The sequence below is a fragment of the Monodelphis domestica genome, chromosome 1 (genome assembly GCF_027887165.1).
Source record: "Monodelphis domestica isolate mMonDom1 chromosome 1, mMonDom1.pri, whole genome shotgun sequence".
NCBI lineage: Eukaryota > Metazoa > Chordata > Mammalia > Didelphimorphia > Didelphidae > Monodelphis > Monodelphis domestica.
The window spans coordinates 665,412,306-665,437,235 of NC_077227.1; the positions used below are offsets into that span (position 1 = coordinate 665,412,306).

At 42.3% G+C, this 24,930-nt stretch overlaps 1 long non-coding RNA gene across 1 annotated transcript in view; it reads left to right on the forward strand.

Annotated features, from left to right (window-relative positions):
• Positions 1–1,017: 1,017 nt before the first annotated feature.
• The window catches only part of LOC130458345 (uncharacterized), a 28,940-nt gene continuing 5,027 nt past the window's right edge, over positions 1,018–24,930 (forward strand). Inside the window, exons 1-2 of the long non-coding RNA XR_008917536.1 lie at positions 1,018–6,666; positions 23,226–23,387. This is a non-coding gene — a long non-coding RNA (uncharacterized LOC130458345). The remainder of the gene's footprint in view (positions 6,667–23,225; positions 23,388–24,930) is intronic.

The following is a 24,930-nucleotide window of genomic DNA, read 5'->3' on the forward strand; positions in this document are numbered from 1 at the left end:
CTCCCTATCCTTGATTTTTTGGGGTCTATATTTATTTGTGTACATGTTATTTTCCTGTGGTAATGTAAGCTTATGAGGGCAGAGAGGGGGCTAAATTTTTAAAATTCTAGTCTAGTGACTTTCATATAGTAATATAGTTAATATATAATATAGTATTATATATGATAGATTGCATAATTGTATGTAGTTGCATAATCTATTGCATATATAAAAGACAGAATATTATTGAATATATTTGTATTATTTATATAAAATAACATATTTAATATTATCATATATCAATTTATATTATATTATATAACATGAATAAAAAATACAATGCTATAATATGCTAACTGGGCAACATAGTTAATAAAACTATTGAATTGGAGGTAAAGATCCAGACCCTAACCTAGCCTGGCATTCAAGGATGACCTCAACATACACCTTTCTGACCCTATCTTGTTCCTCACCATTCATTTCATTTAGTAGCGGCCAAATACATGGAAAATTCTGGGCTGGACTTGAGAAGACATAAGAGAGAAAAAAGAATTCCTTTTCCCAGAGACATTAAATGAAAATGACATTAGTCAGGACACTCTCCTCACTTTTCCTGCACCTACAATAATTTAGTAAATGTATCTAGCTGCTTAGATTGATGTTCCTGTTCCCCTTCACACTGTTGCTGGCTCAAGCTGGTACCCCAAGCTGGAATTTGGCTGCTCCTTTCTCCACTTACCTAAATCCCACTTATCCTTCAAGGCTTAGCTTAAACCATACCTCCAGGAAGCATTCCCTGATCATTCCAGACCACAGTCATCTTTCCTTTCTTGCCCTAGTCCTATCTCCACATTCTTTTTTATTTTTCACTATTGTTTCATGTATGAGTTGTGACTGTAGGCATTTGGAGGGCAGGGACTCTGGTATTGCCCACAGGCTAGGACATACTAGCTACCAACTCTATGTCTATGAGTCTTTGATTCTATGATGGATGGAGTGAAATCTATCATTTCCATTCTTTGGGGCTTTAATTAAGTTCCCCCCCCCAAATAAACATTTATTTGATCTCCTTCCTACTTTCTCCTTGAGAGAAAAAAGGAAAACAAAACTGTTATAAAATTCCCACACTGGCCCCATCTGTAAGAATATCTTACTTGGTACCTTGAGGATACCATCTACCCCTCTGTCAAGACATGAGAAACATGACCAGTCACTACATCATTCCTCTCTTTTTGGAGATAAGCTAAAGGTTCCTATTTTCTTTTAGCCACCCAGAAGAAAAATGGTCTGATTTCCTCCCTTGGAATAAGGTAGATGGAGATGAAGGTAGGAGGTAGTAGGAAGAGAAAGAAAAAAGACAAATGAGTGGAGCATTTTTAATGCGGGAGTGGGACAGGACTGGCTGAGCCATGAAGCTGATAGCAAAAAGGGCTCTTATTCTCTTTCTTTGACCATTGGGAAGTCCCAGTAGTGGAGCAAATCTTTGGAGTGCTGTCCAGTGACTGTCCAGGAAAGTCCCTGTAAATTCATGGGGTCAGGCCCCAGCTTGGGGAGAGTGGAGAAGGGGAAGTGTGTGACCAAGAAGAGACTCCTTTCAGTCTCCAAAAGCTCCTTGCTGTATGCCACAGGCTAGGATGGATGAAACAGCTGGCTCATGGATTTGCATATAATTTGATTATAATTTGAGTGTACCTCTACAGACCTGTACTCTTCATTCTGAACATCTATCCTGAGGTGCTTTCCAAGGATAAATAGTAAGTTATTTCTCCTTTCTCAACTTTTGTCTTATTTCCCCTTGCATTGATCCAGATCCTCTTGAAAAATGAATGTGAAAAGGGAGACCTGCCCAGTGAGACAGTCAAGGCCAGCTCTCTTAAAAATTGTTAGAGTAGGGGGCAGCTGGGTAGCTTAGTGGACTGAGAGCCAGGCCTAGAGATGGGAGGTCCTAGGTTCAAATCTGACCTCAGACACCTCCCTGCTGTGTGACACTGGGCAAGTCACTTAACCCCCATTGCCTAGCCCTTACCACTCTTCTGCCTTGAAACCAATATACAGTATTGATTCCAAGATGGAAGGTAAGGGTTTTTTTAAATTAAAAAAAAATTGTAAGAGTGAAAATAGTTCTCTCATCCTGACCCATTCTGTTTCCTTCCACCCACTATTACCCTCCCCTCTGTCCTCATCCCTCTCCCTTATTCCCAGTTCACTCACACCAAGAAGTCAGTGGCTGGGAGTCTAAAATGTGACTTATTCCTGGGGTTGGAGTCCAAAGCAAAGGTTCTTAACCTTTATCCATGAATTTAAGATAATTTTTTTGGATACCAATATTTTAATATAACTGATTTTCCTTTGTAATCATATGTATCTTATTTTATGCATTTTAAAATATTGTTCAGAGAAAGGGGTCCTTAGTCTCTACCAGATTGCTGCCAATCAGAATTCCAGGCAAGTTGGGAAAGATGGAGAGATGAGACAGGGTCCCTGAAAATGCAGCCCAAAAATGTAGGCTTGTTGGTTGACTGCTCTAGAACCATGGAAAGAACCAAGGTCTCTCCGCATCTCTCCTTGTTCCAAAGGGCTCTGCTGTTTAATCCCCTTGGGATTTCTTTCCAGTGATCTTTGTAAGTTAACTCTAAGAGCTGGGCACCTGTCTCAAAGTGGCTCTACTGTATTCATTACACCATCATAAGTGAGGTTGCTTTGAATGATGACAGATGAAAGACAGATAAATTCAGATCAATTGAAATGAACAATCTTGGCCCCAAAGAAAAGAAAGTGAAAAACATTTTTCTTTCTGATACAGAAGCAAGCAAGAGACTATAAGCATGGAGTGTTACATATGCTATGAAATGTGTTTGATTATTTGTTTGTATTACTTATTCATTGTTACAAGATAAGATACATGGAAATTAGGTAAATTGGGAAATGGCTATAATGTTTTTAAAAGGAAGGAGAGAGAAAAACAGAAGAAAAAAGAGAAAAAGAAGAAAGGAAGGGAATGAGAGAAAGAAGAAGGGAAGGGAAGAGAGAGAAGGAGAGAGGGGAGAGAGAGAGGAATGGAGAGGGAGAGGGAGTTGAGGAAAGAAAGAAAAAGAAGGAAGGAAGGAAGAAAAAAGGAAGGAAAGAAGAAAAAGAGAGGAGGGGGAGAGAGAGGGGGGAGAGAAAGAAAGAAGAAGGAAGGCAGGAAAGAAGGAAGAGAAAGAACACTGTAGCTTAGGGCAAGGTACTTTTACTGACTTAGATCTCAGTTTTCTTATCTGGAAACAGGTGATCTCTAGGGTCCCTTCCCAGACAGGCTGTGTCCAGGGATGATTCGGGCTATGATATACTGATGGAGAACTAATTCTACAAGCCTTAGGACTACTCAGCTTCTAGGGCACCCAATAGTGTAGCCCAATGACTGCTGGAGACAATAGCAATGATAATAAACCATCATCCCTCCCTCACAGTCTTTTTCTGTGTGTGTTCAGACTAGTGATTTCACTGCCCTAGGGAGAGATAGTAGAATAAGGAAGCTCCTTCTGCCAATGCAGACTGGCACTGGTTCTGAGGTATTGAGAAAGTAAGTGACTTGCCCAGGGTCAATTAGCTAGTATGTGTCAGAGGTGAGACTTAAACTTGTGTCTTCCAAATTGGAGGCAGCTCTCTCTCTCCACTTCTCTAAAATGCTTCTGACCTCATAAAGTACTTTCTGCTCCTCAAAGCTATCCTACTCAGTTCTCTCATTTGATCCTCTCAATGGCCCTGAGGTAAGCAGGGCAGGGTTTTCTGAACCCCAGTGTGGTGCAAAGAGTACAGGAATTGGAATCAGAGCTCTTGCCTTGAATCCTGGCTCTGCTGAATACTACTTATGTGGCCTTAGACAAAAGAGTAATTTCTTCTCTCAGGTTCTCATTTTCCTCATCTGTAAAATGAGAGCATTGAATGACTAAGGTCCTATGCAGCTCTAAAACCACGATCCTGTAGCATGTGAGCTCCTTGAGGTCCCGTACCCTTTCTGGGTTTCTCTTTTTATCCCCCAAATCTAGCACTGTACCTGGTACAGGATATGCCCTTAATACATACTTGCTGAGTGAATGAGTGGGTAAATAAATGATTTGCACAAACTGGACTAGTACTGAATATATAGGAGGCTCTTAATACATACTTACTGAATGAATGAATATTTGACCAAAGACTCTATTTTGATCCAATTTTTATAGAAAACCTGAGCGATCCACTGATTTGCCCAAGATCATACATGCTAGTGAATGACAGAACCAAAATTTGAACCCAGGTTGCTAAATTTCCTGATAGGCAGGAAAGCTAATATGATCTTAAGTGGGTCTTGAGAAGATGCACAGTGTCAAGAATTAGGGAGATCTGCAAATACCAACAACATGGAAATCATGGATTTGGATCAAGGTTTGGATCAAGGACACACGTGATACCCAGTGGAATCGCATGTCAGCTATGGGAGGGGTGGCGGGAGGGGAGGGAGAAAAAGAAAATGATTTTTGTATCCAAGAAATAATGTTTGAAATTGACCAAATAAAAATAATGTTTTTAAAAAAAGAATTAGGGAGAGCCCACAAAATTCTGTTCTGTTCATACCACATCTGGACTGGGTGCTGTATTTTAGAAGGATATAGACAAGAGAAAGAACAGCATTTAAAAGAGAGCAAGCAAGATGGAGAGAAGAGTGGAGACCAGACTATACCTGTTTTAGTTGAAAGAACTAGGAATATTTAGGCTAGAAAACAGATGACTTGGGGAGAATGTGATGGTTGACTTCAAATACATTCAAAATGGAATGGCTGTATAGTAAAACCAATCAATGAATCAACAAGCATTTATTAAGTGCCTACTATATGCCCCTTGCATAGTACGGAAAGTTAGGTGGCACAGTGGTATAAGAAAATACTCTTTCTTACAGATATTATACCAGAGTTAAAGGGGGGAAAGACACAGTATAATATCTGTAAGAAAGAGTATTTTCTTACAGTGGATAGGGCACCAGACCTAGAGTCAAGAAGACCTGAGTTCAACTGTAGCCTTAGACTCTAGCTGAATAACCCTAAGCAAGTCACATAACCCTGTTTACCTCAGTTCCCTCATTTGTAAAATGAGCTGGAAAAGGAAATGGCAAACCACTATGATATCTTTGCCAAGAAAACCCCAAATGGGGTCACAAAGAGTTAGATGTGACTGAAAAAGCAACTGAAACTGAACTGAATGTGCCAAGCACTATATAAAGTATGAAGTGCTAAGGCTACCAGAAAAGGCAAAAAAATCGTCTCTGCCCTCAGGAAGTTTACATCTAACGGCAGAGACAACAGGTAAATAATAGGGATGCACAGGATATTTACAGATTAGATGACATACAGCTTTAGAGGGGAAAGGAAGAATTAGACTTGTTCAGGTTGGTCCCATAGGGCAGAATTAGGAAGAAGTTGGAAAGAGGGAGGCTTTAGACTCATATAAAGTTGTGTCCAGTAGAATGAACTACCTGGGGAGGTGGAGGGTCCTATTCTCCAGCCCTCATTGGGAATGGCATAGAGGGGATTCTTTTTCAGGTATGGGATAGCCTCGGATTCTATGATTCTAGACAGACACAGAGAGAGCTCAGGTACCCGTGGATTGCTCAAAGCCCTTTAACCATGGGCAATTTCCCAGCACCCACCATCTTTAGCCTAAAGCTATCTTTGAAGAGCAGACCCTATTCTTGTAGGATCCTGCTCCCCCTGGCCCTCATCCAAACCCTGCTACCTTCCTCCCTGGCCCCCTAGACACACACACACACACACATACACATTTCCTGGAGTGGCCTCAGAGATCCCCTGGCAGTTGGTTCCCTTATCCTCAGCTTCCTGTTTGGGTTTCATCGAGGTTTGGCCGTTTCAACAGCTGAACGGAGGGAGGTTGTAAGAGAGAGGAGGCTGGGAGGATCCTCTAAAGTGATCTGGGAAAGCACTGAATACCCCTAGAATGACTGAGAAATCCTCAGCTCCTTAGGCTGCGAAGCATCTTGAGAGATGATCTAGTCCATTGTTGCTCAGGGCCAGATCACTCCTTAGCCACTCTGAAGAGAAGATCACATGTTTAGCCCAGGGACGGTGAGATCATCACAAAGGGAAGAAAACCGGTTCTATCTCCTCATCTCCCCATGACTTCCCTCAAGCTAGTCCAGTCCAATCTCCTCCATATCTGTTCTCTCCTCCCTTGCTATGGGTCAGGTCCATTCTTGCTTCCAGGCCCATGCTCAGGGTGTTGCCCTGCCTGGAATGCCCTTGTCAACTCTTCCAAATCCTTCAAGGTCTGATTGAAGCCCCACCTCCTTGGTGGCATCAGCTGCCAGGTCTCTCCTATCTTCTTCCTGGGATTCTTACAAAGGGACCTGGAGCGCTGACGGTAATCCTTCTCCAGCTCTTTCCCAGGTGTAGGTCTTTTCCCAGAACTAGGCTGGAAGCTCTGCTGGGGAGAGGGGAGAGCAGGCTCAGTGGCAGAACAAAATCAAATATATATCAAGAAATACTGACTGATGATTGGGAATTTCCTTTGCAATCAGAGATCTAGAGGAGCCCCAGGCTTTTTTTTTTTTTTCAGGAACTCATTGTGTCTTCTTTCTCCCATCCCAGGTATTCTTTCCAAATGGCTATGTAGTCAAATTCCCTGAAGAGGAAGTTGACAGTCTGTACAGAGTCCCAGGTAGGTGTATCATGAAATTAGTCCAGGCAGAGCTGAGCAGAACTTAGCTCATTCATGTACTGCAGACCTAAGAGAGGGAGAAGAAGAGGGGGAGAGAGAGAGACAGACAGACAGACAGACAGGAGAGAGAGAAAGAGAGAGGGTCCACAAGTAGGAAAGGGTCCCCATAACCCCCATTCCCCCAAAAATATCTCCAACCTGGTTGCTGGTGAGGAATATTCTTCCACTAGGATGTTATTCCTTGGCTTAAGACTTTATTCCCAAGGAGGATCATCTATTAAGCCTTCTGAGCAAATGTGGCTCCTAAAGAAAGAGGAATGAGAGGAGAATCGGTCACCTTAAAGGGAAAAAAGGATAATGTCACCAAAGGAGTTCAGGTTCAGATACATGCTATACTTAGGAAGTTTCTGAGATCCCTTCTAATCCTTTGTTTCTGTGGAGCAGAGGGGGGGGGGGGGAGATGCCACAGCTCTAATCTGCCTAGATTTCAGTAAGACAGTTGATAGAATGTCTCATGTTATACCTGAAGACAGGAAGGAAAACTATGGGCTCGATGATCCAGTTAGGTGAGTCTGCATCTGATAGAATAACTGAACTCAGAGTAGTCATTAATAGATTTGTGTCAACTTGAAGAGAGGTGAATAACTAGATCTCTCTCTCTCTTTGGCCCTTTTCAGTTCTACTTGTTTTTAAATCATTGTTTTGAATGAAGGCATCCTTATGGAATTGTTGGAATAGATAACTCATACATTAGATAACAGAACAGTGATCCCAAAAGATCTCGATAGGCTAGAAATATGAGCCAAATCCAGTAAGATGCAGCTAAACAGAGATAAATGTAAAGACCTGCATTTGGGGCCGAAAAAAATCAAAAGCATAAGTATTGTAAAAATTGAGATTTGAACCCCAGACTTCAATCCCCAGAAGTCCTTGGAGCTTCCCAGAATTCCCCTGTAGTCTCAACTGAGTGGGAGATCACAAATTATTATTTACAGGGGCTCTCTGCCTACTTGGCCCTCTCTCTCCCTACTTCCGCTTCTGAGCACATGTGGCTCTCTACCAGGCAGACAAGATGTAGAGTAAGTGGTTGTGCCTAGGCACATGCTTTCTATTTTTCTATTTTCTTTAATTCTTAATCTTTAATAAACCTCTAAAATATAATACTTTTAGCAGAGAAACTAATTTTAACTGCTACCATATAAAATGAGAGAGGAGTGGCTAGTTGTTAGTTAAAATGAAAGGGAATTGGAGGTTCTGGTTGAATGTGAGTCAACAGTGTGATAGGATGGCTAGAGTGGCTTACTGTTTTGACAAAAGAGTGGTGTCCAGAATAAGGGAGCCAATAATCCTCTGGATAGACTACATCTGAAGTATTGTGTTCATCTCTGAGCATCATATTCAGGACAGATGACTATTTGGGGGAAAGGATGCAGAGACCATGCCACATCAAGTGCCTTCCTCTGCCCGCCTTCCCTGTTCCCATTGAAGAGCTGGGGATGATTTAGCTTGAAGAAATGAAGGCTATGATAATGGAGAATAAAGGGGGGGGGGGGGTAAAACAGTGATCTTCAGCTATTTGAAGGGTTATCAGTGGGTGGTTATGTTGATCTTCCTTAACAGAAATGGAAGAAGAGTCATGAATGAAAGCTACCGAGAGACAGCCAATTTAAGCTCCATCATGATAAAGAAAACATTTCCTAACAATTATAGCTATCTAAAAGCAAGATGGACTCCTACTTCCAGTGTTCTTCAATGGAGGTAGAAGTCTCTAAGCAGTGCTTGGATAGTGGTTTGTTGGGGAGGCCATGTAGAGGATTCTAATTCAAATGCCATTAAAAGCTCTCTGAGGTCCCATCCAACTCAGGTTCAGTAATTTTATGCTTGGTTTTAAAGTCTTTCCTTTTCCAAAGATCTGACAAGTATACTATTCTGTGTTTGCCTAATTTGCTTATAGTTTCCTTCTTTATATTCAGGTCATTCACCCATTCTGAGTTTATCTTGGTGTAGGGTGTGAGATGTTGATCCAAACCTAATCTCTCCCATACTGTCTTCCAATTTTCCCAGCAGTTTTTAACAAATAGTGGGTTTTGGTCCCCAAAACTGGCATCTTTGGGCTTATCATAGACTGTCTTGCTGAGGTCATTCACACCAAGTCTTCCACTGATCCTCCTTTCTGTCTCTTAGCCAGTACCAAATTGTTTTGATGACTGCTGCTTTATAATATAGTTTGAGATCTGGGACTGCAAGTCCTCCTTCCTTTGTATTTTTTTTTCATGATTTCCCTGGATATCCTTGATCTTTTGTTCTTCCAAATGAACTTTGTTATTTTTTTCTAATTCTATAAAGAAGTTTTTTGGTAGTTCACTGGGTATGACACTAAATAAGCAAATTAATTTGGGTAGGATTGTCATTTTTATTATGTTAGCTCATCCCACCCATGAGCAATCAATGTTTTTCCAATTGTTTAGATCTAGTTTTAATTGTGTGGAGAGTGTTTTGTAGTTGTGTTCATATAGTTCCTGTGTTTGTCTCAGCAGATAGATTCCTAAGTATTTTATATTGGGTGACTTTAAATGATATTTCTCTTTCTAATTGTTGCTGCTGAAATGGGTTGGAGATATAAAGAAATGCTGAGGACTTATGTTGGTTTATTTTGTATCCTGCAACTTTGCCAAAGTTGTTGATTATTTTGATTAGCTTTTTGGTTGATTCTCTAGGATTCTTTAAGTAGACCATCATGTCATCTGCAAAGAGTGATAACTTGGTCTCCTCCTTGCCTATTTTAATACCTTCAGTTTCTTTTTCTTCTCTAATTGCTACTGCTAGTGTTTCTAGTACAATGTTAAACAATAGAGGTGATAATGGGCATCCTTGTTGCACTCCTGATCTGGGAAGGCTTCTAGTTTATCCCTATTGCAGATGATGTTTGCTGATGGTTTTAGATATATACTGTTTATTATTTTTAGGAAAGGCCCTTCTATTCCTATACTTTCTAGTGTTTTCAGTAGGAATGGGTGTTGTATTTTATCAAAGGCTTTTTCTGCATCTATTGAGATAATCATGTGATTTTTGTCGGTTTGCTTGTTAATATGGTCAATTATAGTGGATAGTTTTCCTAATATTGAACCATCCTTGCATTCCTGGTATGAATCCTACCTGGTCATAGTGAACAACCCTTGTGATGACTTGCTAGAGTCTTTTTGCCAGTATCCTAGTTAAGATTTTTGCATCTCCATTAAGGATATTGGTCTATAGTTTTCTTTCTCTGTTTTTCACCTCCCTGGCTTTGGGATCTCTACCATATTTGTGTCATAAAATGAATTTGGTAGGACTCCTTCTTGGCTTATTCTGTCAAATAGTTCGTATAATATTGGGATTAGTTGTTCTTTGAATGTTTGATAGAATTCATTTGTGAATACATCAGGACCTAGGGATTATTTCTTAGGGAGTTCTTTGATGACTTGTTCAATTTCTTTTTCTGCTATGGGGTTGTTTAGGTAATCTATTTCTTCCTCTGTTAGTCTAGGCAATTTATATTTTTGTAAGTATTCATCCATATCACCTAGATTGCCATATTTGTTGCCATATAATTGGGCATAATAGTTTTTAATATTTGCCTTAATTTCCTCTTCATTAGAGGTGAGGTCTCCCTTTTCATCTTGGATATTGTTGATTTGGTTTTCTTCTTTCCTTTTTTTTTAATTAGACTGACCATTACTTTGTTTATTTTATTTGTTTTTTTCAAGGTACCAGCTTCTACTCTTATTTATTAAATCAATAGTTCTTTGACTTTCAATTTTATTAATTTCTCCTTTGATTTTTAGGATCTCTAATTTGGTCTTCATCTGAGGATTTTTAATTTGTTCACTTTCTAGTTTTTTAATTTGCACACCCAATTCATTGACCTCTGCCCTCCCTAATTTGTTAATATAGGATATAGGATATCTCAAGGATATAAATTTCCCCCTGAGTACTGCTTTGGCTACATCCAATAGAGACATAGAAGGGATGTCTCATCATTGTCATTTTCTTCAATGAAGTTATTGTTTCTATGATTTGTTCTTTAACTGGTTTTGGAGAATCGTATTGTTTAATTTCCAATTAATTTTTGATTTACCTCTCCATGTACTCTTACTAATTATTATTTTCATTGCATTGTGATCTGAGAAGATTGCATTTATTATTTCTGCTCTTTTGCACTTGTTTGCAATGTTTTTATGCCCTAATACATGGTCAAATTTTGTGAATGTACCATGTGCTGCAGAAAAGAAGGTGTATTCCTTTTTGTCCCTATTTATTTTTCTCCACATAGCTACTAACTATAATATTTCTAAGATTTCATTCACTTCTCTTACCTCTTTCTTATTTATTTTTTGGTTTGATTTATCTAGTTCAGATAGAGGAAGGTTCAGGTCTCCCACTAGTATAGTTTTTCTATCTATTTCATCCTTGAGCTCCACTAGTTTCTCTAGAAATTTGGACACTATGCCATTTGATGCATACATGTTGAGTACTGATTTTCCTCATTGTCTATACTGCCTTTTATCAGGATGTAATTACCTTCCCTATCTCTTTTAACTAGATTTATTTTTACTTGGCTTTGTCAGATATCATGATTGCGACTCCTGCCTTCTTTTTATCAGTTGATGCCCAATAGATTTGGCTCCATCCTCTTACTTTCACCCTATGTGTATCTACCTTCCTCATGTGTGTTTCTTGTTGACAGCATATAGTAGGGTTTTGGATTCTAATCCACTCTGCTATTCACTTTCGTTTTATGGGTGAGTTCATTCCATTCACATTCAGAATTATGATTACTAGCTGTGTATTTCCCAGCATTTTGATTTCTACTTCTTGTCCTGCCTTTTCTTCTTTCACTATTTCCTTCTACATCAATGTTTGTTTTTAGTCAATCCCCCTAGTTCCAGCCCTTGTTTTACTTCCCTTTCTACCCCTGTCCCTTCTTATTCCCCCTCTTATTTGCCTTGCAGTCTTTCTAAAACTATCCCCACCCTCTCTCTCCCTTGTACTGCTTCCCTCCCCACCAGTCCATTTGTTACCCTTCTACTTCCCTATAAGGCGCAAATCTATTCTCTGCCCCAATGGATCGGATTGTTCTTCCCTCTTTGGGTCAATTTCAATGTATGTAAGAGTTGAGTATTTCCTATCTCCAACCTCTTTACCCTTCCAGTGTATTGATGTTCTCCTCCCTCCCACCATGAGCTTCTTTGTGACATATAAATTTACCCCTATTTGTTTCTTTTCCCATTTCTTTTAGTATTAACCTCTTTTTTAAACTCTCTATATGTATATATATATATATATATACACACGTAGATGCATTTATGTATACATATATCTATATACCTATTTATGTCTTGTCATTTCATCTTATATAGTTTGTCACTGTTCCCTGTGAGGGTAATTCTTCTAGCTGCCCAGTTGAAAATAACAATTTTTAAAAGTTGCAAATGACTTCTTTTCTTATAGGGATACATATCATTCTAACTTATTGAGTCTCTTAAAAAAAAGTGTTTTTTTTTGTTTTTCTTTTCCCCCTTCTTTTTTAATTACCTTTTGATGATTCTCTTGAGTTCTGTGCTTGGGCATCAAATTTTCTGTTCAGGTCTGGTCTTTTCTTTACAAATTCTTGGAATTCTTCTATTTTGTTGAATGACAATACTTTCCCCTGTAAGAATATAGTCAGTTTTGATGGGTAGTTGATTCTTGGTTGTAGACCTAGTTCCCTTGCTTTCCAGAATATCATATTCTATGCCTTTTGGTCCTTCAGTGTGGATGCAGCCAGATCCTGCGTTATCCTCAATGTGGTTCCATGGTATCTGAATGACTTCTTCTTGGCAGCTTGTAATATCTTTCCTTTGGTCTGATAGTTCTTGAATTTGGCTATAACATTCCTGGGTGTTGTCAATTGGGGATTAAGTATAGGAGGTGATTTGTGGATTCTTTCAATCTCCACTTTTCCCTCTTGTCCTAGAATATCTGGGCAGTTTTCTTGAACAATTTCCTGTAGTATTATGTCCAGGCTTTTTCTTTTGTCATGGAATGAGATGCTTCATATTTTCCTCAATTTTTTCATTCTTTTGGTTTTGTTTTATAGTGTCTTGCTGTCTTGTGAGGTCACTTAATGCTAGTTGTTGTATTCTGGTTCTTAAAGACTGGATTTCATCCCTGGCTTTTTGGTCATCCTCCTTATGGTCTGATTTTCTTTGGAGGTCATCTTTCATTCTCTTTACCTCATATCTCATCTCCTTTGCCTCATCTTTCATCTTCTTTGCCTCATCTTTCTTCTCCTTTGTCTCATTTTCAAGCTGGTTGATTTTGGCTTTTAAGACACTACTTTCTGTTTCCAGATGGCTTATCTTAGTTTTTAAATTCTTTTCCCAATTGTCTTCAGCCCCTCTTAATTGTGTTTTGAATTGCATTTTGAGTTCTTCCAAAGCCTGTATCCAATTCGTTGGGATTTCTGTTTTATTGCTTGCCTCCTCCTGTGTTCCATTTGTTCTTGGTTCATTGCCTGTGCAGAAGCTGTCAATTGTAATTTCTTTCTTCTTTTTCTATTTTTGCTCATATTTACCCCTTCTTTGCTCCCCATATTTGTCTGTGCTCTTGCTCCTCTCATTTTTTTTTTGGTTTTGGGGCTTTCTGTCAGTCTCCCCTCTTGGAGCTTTGTCAAATCTCTCAGTGCAGTCTCTGGGGGAGGGGTGTTGGAATTTGAGCTTCCCTATCCTCTGGAGGCTTTTGATTGGTTTAAAGTCCAGCAGTCAGTGAGGGAGGGGTGTTGGAGCTTGGGCTTCCCTGAACTCTGAAGACTTTTGATGGGATTAAGTTCAGCTGGGTTGGGCTGGATGTGCTCTGAGGCCAAAACCTCCTAGAAGGCTGGAGCAATATGGAGGGTCTCAGCCATTCTGAGGAGGCTGCCAGCTCTTCGTTCCCTCTCCGGCTGCGCTGCCTGTGTTCGATGCTTTGAACCTGGCACAGCCCTGCCTGCAAGGTACACCCTTCAGACCAGTGCCTTTGTCCACCCAGAGGTTCCAGAGGCTTAGCACGCTAGTGGGGGGGTGGTCCTGGGACCTTCCCTCTAAACCCAAGTGTTCTTAGATTCCGGATTTTGGGGGAGGGTATACCTTTTGAATTGAGTCCAGCAGGAGGGTTCCCCTGCTCCATCTTGTTGTTAGGTTTGATTTTTAGTCCCCTAGGAGCATTTAGTTTGTGATCGGTAAGGAAGGGTATTCAGAGGTCTGAACTATTTCTGCTCCTAAGCTGCCATCTTGACTCTGCCTCCTCAGGTTCAGTAATTTTATGAGGAGTTTTTCACTTAACTTTGCTAAGTTTAGTTTTACCAAGGCAAGTGCCTCAGTGACCTAGCACATGTCTGTTCCCTAATGTACTCGGAGTGAAGACTTTTGAGTCTCCTGACCCAGACTCCCATTCAGAAGAGTGAGTTTGAGGTAAGGATCCTGTGGAGAGGAGAGAGCATTAAGAACACTCTTTTCCTACTTCTCAAATGGCATTACCCCTCCCCAACTCATCTTTTTCACCAGCTCTCCCAAGATTCTGTCCTCTTTGGATCTTTTCTCTCACAACGCTATCTCCCTTGGTAATTTCATTTATTCCAGTGGCTTCAACTCCAGCTCCTATTCAGGAGACTCCCAAAGGGTTGTCTCCCTTCTTGACCTTACCTCTCAGCTCCAGGATCATGTTAGTCAGTCATTCAACAAGCATTTATTGTGTTTATTATATGTCAGACACTATGTGAAGTGTTGAAGGTGCAAAGAAAAGCAAAAGCAGGGTTCCTGTCCACATTCTAATGGAGGACAACTATGTCTATACAAGATATGGGGACTGTAAATGAGAGATCATCTCAAAGGGAAGGCTCTACAAGTATTGTTGGAAGGGTGGGAATGGAAGGATCAGAAAGGGATGGGCATGATTAGAGATATTTTCACCCATAACTAATTTCAGGTAAGGGTTTTCAGCTGATTTCTAATCATGTTGTGAGGTGGTAGACTGGGGATTAGAACAGGATAGCGAACAAAATCCTCCTATGTTTGGAAAATGATGGAGAAACTGAGATTTGAATAAGGCTTTGAAAGATGGGGAAAACTTAGACAGGTAGAGTGAAAAAGGAAGATGAGGGGCCTCCAAACCCCATTTAGAAAATGGGAGAAAGGCCCCTTAGATTACCCACTCCCCTGACTCTTTGAATTGACTTCATGAATGGGAAAGAGAAGTGGAGATTGAAGGAAAAGCCACACTATGCTCAAGGTCACCCAGAGAGACAGGGACAGGTTTCCTCTCCATCCTGTCTCCATTGGGTAAGTCTCTCAGCCCTTGTCTGCTTTGCTGTTGGCCTGACCCTCCCACCTCCTGTAGGGTGGAGAAAATAGAAGCACAATTTATATCCTCTGGACTAACTCCCCCTAACGGTCCCCAACACACAGCCTCCCTCAGGAAAGACTTGAAGGATTCATGGCTCCTTAGCCCTCTGTCCCTGCATATGTTTCTTGGGGGTTAGGGAAGGCTGTTAAGGGGTGGGGAGAGGGAGGGCACAGACTGTAGATATAATAATCTCAGGATGTCTTCTGTTGGGAGGCCATTTGCAAACAGGAAGGCTGCTGCAGTCAACTCAAAGTTAAAAAACAAACAAAAGGAATCCAGCCTTAGTGGCTCGAGGCAAAGTTTTATGGGCATGGGGATGGCAGGCAGGGTGTATGGGGGTGGCAGACCAGAATTTCCCTTTATGGATCCCATGATGATCTTGGCAAGCTAAGGACTTGAGAAGGGACAAAGCTGGTACTTACTGAACTCTCAATCCATAAACATACTCCTACTTAAGATTAGAGGGAGAAGAAGAGAAGGGTTAAACCTGGGAGTCATGAGGCCATTGGATTGAAAGCTGGTAGGCACCTGGGTCATCTTCCTCATTCTCTTGAGGAGGAATTGGAATCCCAAAGAGGGGACTTGCTCAAGGTCACAGAGATAATAATAAGTAGCAGAACCAGATGCAATCTTATATCTTCTGAATCAAGACCTGGTTGATACTACACCACTATGTCTTTTTCTGCGGGGTTCCTCCCACTTTCACTCTACCCCAAACACCAGAATGGGCTGTTTCTCCTTCCTAAGGGCAGTGATGGTCTTCCTCATCAAACTAGGGGTTTCCCAAGAGCCACCTCTCTCTTCCTCCTGCTCTTTCTTCTCTGAGCATCCAGCCCAGGGCAGCCCCTATCCTACAGTGCCTTTGACTCTCCACTTAAGGAGAATGCTTGGAACCAGAGGATCCTAGAGGGTTTTGGAAGAGTCATTTGGAAGCAGGCTCCAAGGATCCCCAGTTTGGGAGGACTGGCCATCCCATTCACTCCTGCTCAGCAAGCCGTCCCTTGCCCTTCCCTGGGGAGCTAACAGCAAACTGACCTGGTGATTTTGAGTGATGACCTTGCGCTAATCACCAGTTGCTATATTTGTCTGTCAGTTCTCTTTGCTGACCAGCTGCTGGGCTGGCAGGCTGGCAGGGGCGGGTGTTTGTCAGCCTGATTCCAGCCCCAGAGTATGGGATGTAGAAAGTGGTGGGGGCTGGGGAGCAAAGGGTTTGGTATTATTTTTCAAGGTGAAAACAGCCCATGGACACTATGGGGCAGCCTCCTATGTTGGTCCTGAAGGAACAATGAAGCCAGAGCTGGAAGGCTTCGAGTGGACTCCTGCCTTTACCATGTGGCTACCTGAGTAAAGTTGGGCTTTATCATCCCTGGGATTCAGTATCCTCAGGTGTACCACAGGATAAAAATACTGCCAATGCCGCTTCACAGGGTTGTTGGTAATAATCCCGTGTGATGGAAATGTGAGTTGTTCCAAAGGAATAAGGCTTTAATGGCCAATCTCCATGGGACCAACAACCCATTTCCTGGGTGGCCCTAAAGTCATTGCAAGGTAGAGGAGCCAGGAAACACTTCATTTAGGAGGGAGAACCAGGACAAGGAGGGCAGGTAGGATTTAGCTAAGCAGGGTGGAGAGAACATACCAGGATATGAGAGGAGAGTGAAGACAACTGGAGATGGGCATGAAGGTCCTGAAGATAAAGCTTTGGAGTTTCAAGTCAAAACGTGGGAGGGAAGTGAGTGGACAATCAGGAGTTGGGACTTTATTTTCCATGCATCTGGGAATTTTTGAACGTTATTGGGCAAAGGAATAGAATTGATGGATCACAGATAAAGCCCAGAAAGTTTTTAAAGATGGCACCTCAGTTACCAGCCCACAGTGTAGGTAGTGTAAGTTTCATTATCCTTACTTTGTAGATGAACAAATGGAGACTCACAGAGCAAAAGTTGGTTAGGATTAGATTCTGAACCAAAATCCTAATCTTTGCACCCAGTCTAGTGTTCTTCCCTTGACCATTGCTGTATGAGAGAGGCTTATAATAGAATAGCAATGATGATGGCCAACATTTACCTGGCACCTACTATGTGCTAGGTCATATGCTAGGTGCTTTACAAATATGTGATTGATCTCCCAACAACCCTGGAAGGTAGGTGCTGTTATGATCCCCATTTTACATTTGAGGAAACTGAGGCAAACAGTTTGTCCAAAGTCTCACAGCCAATAAGTGTCTGATGAGGGATTTGAACTCAGATCTTCCAGCCATCAGAACCAGTGCTCTATTAGGAAGATCATCATCATAATTGCTAGCTTTTTATATGGATGTTAAGGTTTGCAAATGAAGTTATGCATCATTACTATATATATATATATATATATAGCTATATAATTATATAGATATAACAATGTTTTATATAATGTGATTGTTGCTATTGTGAGAATTAAAATTAATATAGAATAACTCAAGTATTATATTTATAAGATTTATTAAAATAAAAAACTAGAGTTACAAGGGAGCTAACTGAAGCCACGATCTTGATCAAGAAGAGGAAGAGAGAGGAGCCCCAGAAAGTTGTACAAATGTGGCCACACAACATGGGGGAGAGAGGAGAGGAATTCTGGGAGATACTGAAGGACTTCTGGGGGATGAAGTCCAAGGGTTCAAAATGCTAATTAATATATTATCTATTATATAATTATGACTACATATATTATTCTAACATGACTTTTACTATAGATAATACTATATAAAATGTGATTATTACTATATATATATATATATATAATGCCATAGATATATACATCCTCAAGATAAGGAAATTGAGCCTAAAGGAATTAAGTCATCTGTCTGGGTCACACTGCTAGAAAGTACCTGAGATAGGATTTAAACTCAGACTTGGAAGGTGGGGACACCAGAGAAGTGGCTGCTCGGGTAATCTAAGAATGAGGTAAAAATCATGGAGAAAGGAGAACTTTGAAAAGTCTGGGGGCTCAGGATCTCATCTTTCTCCCCTGGATTTATTAATTATTATACATCTAATTTATATTATATGTTTATAATTGTATTTTAATTATTTTTAAATATCCTAACCAGATCAATAGTCAGGCTCTCTTTTATTACTCTCTCTTGCCTGCCTGCCTTTCTCTCAGTTTCCTCCCATCTTTATGGCTTTGCTTCCTTTTCCAGATCCAAAACCCTTTTAGGCAAACATTCTGTCCAGGATGGAAACATTTCCCTTTGTTTCAGGAGCCTCCCATCTCACATTTGGGAAATCCTTGGTGAGCTTCAAGCTGGGGCTCCCTATTTTAGTGGGGGGAACAATCTGTGCAACAGGAGCTTTTTGTCCCACCCCAGGGCATGGAGGAAGCCGAGGGGTCCAGAGTTGCTTGCCTGACCTGAGCTTTGGGGATATAAACACTTTTTGTGGCCTCTGAACTCAGAGATGGAGACTTTCATTCTTGGCCATTCCAGTTGTGTCCCCAGCTGTGTGACCTCAGCAGATTCAATCCACCTCTCTGAGGCCCCTTTTCCCATATCCATAAAATGGGGCCTCAGAGTTTTGAAGAAAGTGTCTTTAAGACCTGCTATAAAAGTGGCAGCTATTATTATTGTTGTTATCAAATTCACTCATTCATTCAGCAAATATTTACTATGAACTTACTAGTGCAAGGCTATCCAGTGAGGTAATGCTTGTGGCCCGTGCTTTGTAAACGGAAAAGCCCTATTCAAGGACAGGTGAGGCAGAGTGGTGGTGAGGACTGCTGACCCACCAGACCTGCTCTGCCTCGATGATTGGGGCAAAGAAGTCATTGGAATGTCTAGGCATGGAAGTAGAGAGCCCCTGAGTTAGGGTAGGATAAGCCCAGTGGGATTCGTTCCGCCATTTTCTTCTCGCTCTTCAGACCCACCAATGGGAAAGGAGCCACAAGAACTCTTGTTTTTAATCTGTCTGAGGTTGTTTTAAGGCTCGTGTGTCCCTCCTGAAATGAGGACTGCAGGGTGGGCTGAGGGCAGTGAGGGAGGAGCCCCAGCAATTTCCTGGAAGGGGCAGTAGTAAAGGGATGCTAGTTTTGGAGAGTTAAAGAGGGCAGGTCTTAGGTGGGCCCCCGTCTGGCCTGGTGACACACAGGTAGACAAAATGTTTTTTTCTCAGGACTTCCCGGATCAGGAAACTCTAAAGTCCATTGTCTCCATCCCCATCCTCATACCTGAAAATCACTCATCCCAGCCTTCCATTTTATGAGTCCATCTAATTAAACTGGGAGCTCTTTGAGAGAAAGAACTGTTTGTTTTTGCCTTTTTTTTTATCCCCAGACGTTAGCAAAGAGACGGGTGCATAGCAGGTGCTTCATAAATGCTAGTTGACTGATTGACTCCATTTCCTTTTCTCTAATTTCTAGTCAAAGCCCCAAACTCTTATCTTAACTGACTTCAGCTCCTCAATCTCCCCTGTCCTTTAGACTAGTGGTGTTACACTTAGCTGGGGCTACTAATGGATCCCTGTGGACCACATATTGATTTTGTTTTAAAATATAATGTTGGGCAGCAAGGTGGCTCAGTGGATAGAAAGCCAGATCCTGGGTTCAGATTTGGCTTCAGAAACTCCCTAGGTTTGGGACCCTGGGCAAGTCTCCTAGCCCCAATTGCCTAACCTTTACCCCTCTTTTGTCTTGGAACTGATACTGAGTATTGATTAAGATAGAAGATAAGGGTTTAGAAAAAAAAGGATTGTTCCCCATGTTCTTGGGAAAGCTAGGTGGCTCAGTGGATAGAGTGGCAGGCTTGGAGTCAGGAAAACTTATCTTTCTGAGTTCAAATGTGGCTTCAGATACTGACTAGTTGCATGACTCTGGATCAGTTACTCAATCCTGTTTGCCTCAGTTTCCTCATCTGTAAAATGAGCTGGAGAAGAAAATGGTAAACACTCCAGTATCTTTGCCAGGAAGACCCCAAATGGGGCCACAAAGAGTTAGACATGACTGAAAAAAGTGACTGAACCTGTATTTTATTATATTTTTATTTATTTTCTTAACTATTTTTCAATTACATTTTAATCTGATCTGGACCTCACTGAAAGTCTTTGACATCTTTGCTTTGGGCCGTTACCATCCTCCAACTCATGGAATTTCAAGATTAAAAAAGGACCACAGGGGACAGCTGGTTAGCTCAGTGGGTTGAGAGCCAGACCTAGGGAAGGGAGGTCCTAGGCTCAAATCTGACCTCAGACACTTCCCAGCTGTGTCACCCTGGGCAAGTCACTTAACCCCCATTGCCTAGCCCTTACCACTCTTCTGCCTTGGAACCAACACACAGTATTGATTCCAAGATGGAAGGTAAGGGTTTTCCAAAATAAATAAATAAATCATTGAAAAATAAAAATAAAAAAGGACCACAGAAATAATTTGATCCAACCTGTACCTGAACAAGAATTCCTACTATATTATTCCCAACAAATGGTCACCTAACATTCTTTTTTTTTTTAACCCTTACCTTCTGTTTTAGAATCGATACTAAGTATTGGTTCCAAGGAGGAAGAGCTATGAGGACTAGGCAAAGGGAGTTAAGTGACTTGTCTAGGATCACACAGCTAAGAAGTATCTGAGGCCATATTTGAACATAGGAACTCCTGTCTTCTATCCAATGAGCCACCTAGCTGCCCCCATCTAAACTCTTAAAGGACTCAGTAATGGATAACTCCCCACTTCTTGAAGCAAGCCAATGTGCTATGAAAGAGTTCCAATGGTTCGAATAATTTTCCTTATATCAATCAATCAATCTATCTATCTATTAGAATGCAGCTAGTTGAGCGCCTGAGTCTAAATTTGAACTTAAATATTTGTGACTATAATATATAATATATATAATATCATAATATATAAATACAACATATAATCAATATCATTTAGAAATACAATATATAATAAAATAGAAATATAATATAATCAATATTATTTAGAAATATGATATATAATTAATATATAACTGCAACATATAATTAGCATCATATAGAAATATATAATAAAATAAGAATATAAATATTACATAATCAATATTATTTAGAAATATATAATTAATATATAAATGCAATATATAATCAATATTATATAGAAATAGAATATATGCTATTTATAAATATAACATAATCAATATTAATTAGAAAATTAATATATAATAATTAAAATATAAATACAACACCTAATCAATGTTATTTGGAAATATATAATTAATATGTAAATACAACATATTGAAGAACCAGCTCCCGAACCTATATACCCCTTCCCCGTCCCCCACCCTAAAATAAGCCAGAAACCCATAACGACCCCAACTGCAGAAGTTCATGTTCACTCCAGTGTATAAAAGATCTTTGAGCCCTGTAGTCGGGGCTTGAGCCATTTTAGAGTGCCAAGCCCAAGATGCAGTTTGTTTAGTAAACTCCCTCTTGTGCTTTACATTGTTGGTCTTTGCCTGATCCTTGGGATCGATTCACTGGGCACTTAATATGGGGATTCGTCCGGGATCCCACAAAGGAAGCAAGTCTGACCAACAGAGGAAGGGGACTCCGGTCTCCAGGGTAACTCGAGACGAAGGGGTCCGGAACACATCACATCTCGGTGGAAGATGGTAGGGTCCGGTGAATAGCCTCTGGAGGTGTTGAATGAATGTGTGGAGAATATTGTGTAAGAGTGAGGGGGTAAGGTCTCCTGAGTCATCGACATAAGGCTAAGTGGCTGGCCACTGGTCACCGGCCCGGGGGTTGTACAGGGACAGCCTATTGCCAAGCCGAACTCATTCGGGAGAACCACCCACATATTTCTGAGTGTGGACTGGGAAAGTACGCAGTTCATATTTCCCATGAGGGGATAGGTCGGAAATCCTGGGAAGCGTGTGGACGAAGACTGTAACACCCCTCTTGGCTATCTTCACCTAAGGATCCCTGACTCCCTCTCCCTTGGTGGGAAGGATCCACTGGACTCGCTGGGCTCGACTTCCTTAAATGGGGTATTCTGGCCAGTCAGTTTTAGTTGATTTTATTTGTGGCATTAGAGTCCCCACTGCAAGGGTTACAGGCCCTTGCCTGGGGTTCGAGTTCCTGGTTCAGGGTGGTTAGAGGCCCCCCAGCTGGAATTAGAAAACCCAGTGGACACACTGGAGGAGGAGGGTATGGCCTTGGGGGAAGCCTGGCCACACCATGCTGTTTTTGTGACCACTCACCCCTTGCCCCTTGGGGTGAGTAGAGGAGCACATCCAATCCAACGTTCATATTTGTTGTGTCTGTCTTGGCTGTCCAGTCCATCATGTATTGCCCTGTATGCTTTTGTGTTCACCACCTTTGTGTATAGCTTACTAACTCCTTTCATCCTACAGCACATTATGGGACAGGGAGAGTCCACTCCTCTCTCCCTCATGACTACCCATTTCTCTGTCTTTAATGTGAGGGCCCACAACCTCTCCACGCCCATCAAAAAGAGCAAACTTGTTACCTTCTGCTCTTCAGAGTGACTGGCATTTGGTCTGGGATGGCCCAAGGAGGGGACCCTCAACTTAGAAGTTATTTCCAATGTTCAGGTCCAGGTTTTAGATCCCGGCCCACAGAGTCACCTTGATCAGATTCTTTATATTCTTACCTGGCAAGACCTAGTCCTAGATTCCCCCATTGTGGCTCCAATCCTTTCTTCCCTCAGATCCCTGTGCTCCCTCAAAGGGAGCCCTTAAGGCCTTGACCCTCTTGGAAGATGTGAGAGAGAAGAGGGGCAGGCATGCTGGGACATCTTCTGAGCCAGAGGCCTCGGCCCCATCTGTATTACCAGAGTTGGCCCCCAAGCCTCCAGACCTGCCACCCCCACATTATACCTCCTTATACCCTCACTTAGGGGCCGAGAACGAGGCAGAAGGTGGGGGGCCAGCTTGTGGCACTTGTATCCGGGGCAGAAAAGGCACCTCTGAACCTCAGGAGCCCACCTCCACCACTGCTCTCCCCATCAGGGTCGTTGGGCCCACAGTCCCAGGTGGGCCCCAAGTATATCAATATTGGCCATTTTCTTCCAGTGACCTTTATTATTGGAAAATGCAGAACCCCTCCTTTTCTGAACACCCCCCAAAACAAATCTATTTACTAGACTTTATTCTTTTTACTCATAACTCCATGTGGGATGATTGCCAACAGCTCTTGCAGGTTCTCTTTACCACTGAGAAGGAACGGATTTTCCTGGAAGCCAGGCCAGGAAGAATGTTCCTGGAATCGATGGCAGACCCACGAACCAGCCCAACCGCATTGATGACACGTTCCCCCTGAACCTCCCCAATTGGGATTTTGAACAACCTGAAGGTAGGGAGTGTCTCCGAGTCTATTGCCAGACTCTCATGGCCGGTCTCTGTGCCATGACTTAAAAACCCATCAATTTGACCAAGGTCAATTTAGTTAGACAGGGACTAGAGGAGAGTCCTGCCTCCTTTTTGGAGAGACTGAAGAAAACTTTCTGCCTGTACACCCCAATGGACCCCCAGGTGGAAATAAGCCATGCCGCCATACTCTTGGCCTTTGTTAAACAGTCAGTTCCCGACATTTGTTGGAAGCTCCAAAAAGTCTAAGGACTGGGTGACCAGTCCCTTGGTGACTCCTAAAAGTTGCTGAGTGAGTGTTTAACACTTGCGAGACCCCGGACAAACGGGCAGAGCGCCTCCGGCAAGAGGACCTGGAATATAAGGCCAAACAGGATTGCAAAAACCAGAAAGACCTCGCCAGAATTCTGGTGGCTGGGCTAACTCAGCACCCCATGACTCAGCTCCCTTTGGGGACCTTCTTAAAACCATGGAGGATACCCCCGCTCCCACTGCTTTCATTGTAATGAGGAGGGTCATTGGAAGAGGCAATGCCCCCAGTTGACTAAAGACCACCCCTCTGACCGAGACTGCAGAGACAGGTCTGGATGGAAAGACCCTCCGGAGTCTCCCCGTTACCTCCGCTTCGACCAGCACCTGAAGGTCCTGTGGGCCCAGGAGACAGATGACTGAGGGGCACGGAATTCTGAGCCCGTCCCGGAGTCCTGGGTAACCTTAAAGGTGGAGGAGAAACCAGTGAACTTCCTGGTAGACACTGGTGCCCAATTTTGAGTTCTTAAAAACCTGCCTGGGTCTCTCCCTTCCAAGATCAGCTGGGTGCAGGGTGCCACGGGCACTAAGCACTATAACTGGACTACCAACCATCAGGTAGACCTGGGGCACCACCAAGTGACTCACTCCTTCTTTGTGATCCCCAATTACCTGGCCCCACTGTTAGGGTGGGATCTCTTGCACAAGGCAGGCGCCCACATTCACTTCACTGACTCTGGGGTGTTGGTCACAGACTCCAGGGGAGTCCCCCTCTACGTCTTGACCCTGTCCCTGTGTGATGAGAACCGCCTTCACTCTGACCCTGCTCCAGAGACCTTCCAGAGAAGGTCTGCCCATGAATGGGCCTCGTCCCAGGTTTTGGGCAGAGCTGGCCAGTGTAGGATTGGTAGTACAGTAGCCTCCCATCATGGTCACTCTGAAATCAGGAGTAACTCCAGTTTGGGTCTGCCAATACCCCATGCCCCTTGAAGCTAGGAGGGGAATAACCCCGCACATCAACAGCCTTAAAGCTGCAGGCATCCTCATGCCCTGCCAAAGGCTCTGGAATACTCCCCGTCTGCCTGTCCACAAACCCGGCAGCAGAACTTCTGCCCAGTCCAGGATCTGAGAGAGGTCAACCAGAGGATGGAGGACATTCATCCCACAGTCCCTAACCCATACACCCTGCTCAGCTCACTGCCACAAGACTTCGTCTGGTACACCACCCTGGCTCTTGGCCCCCATTAGCCAGCCCCTATTCACCTTTGATGGCATGATGG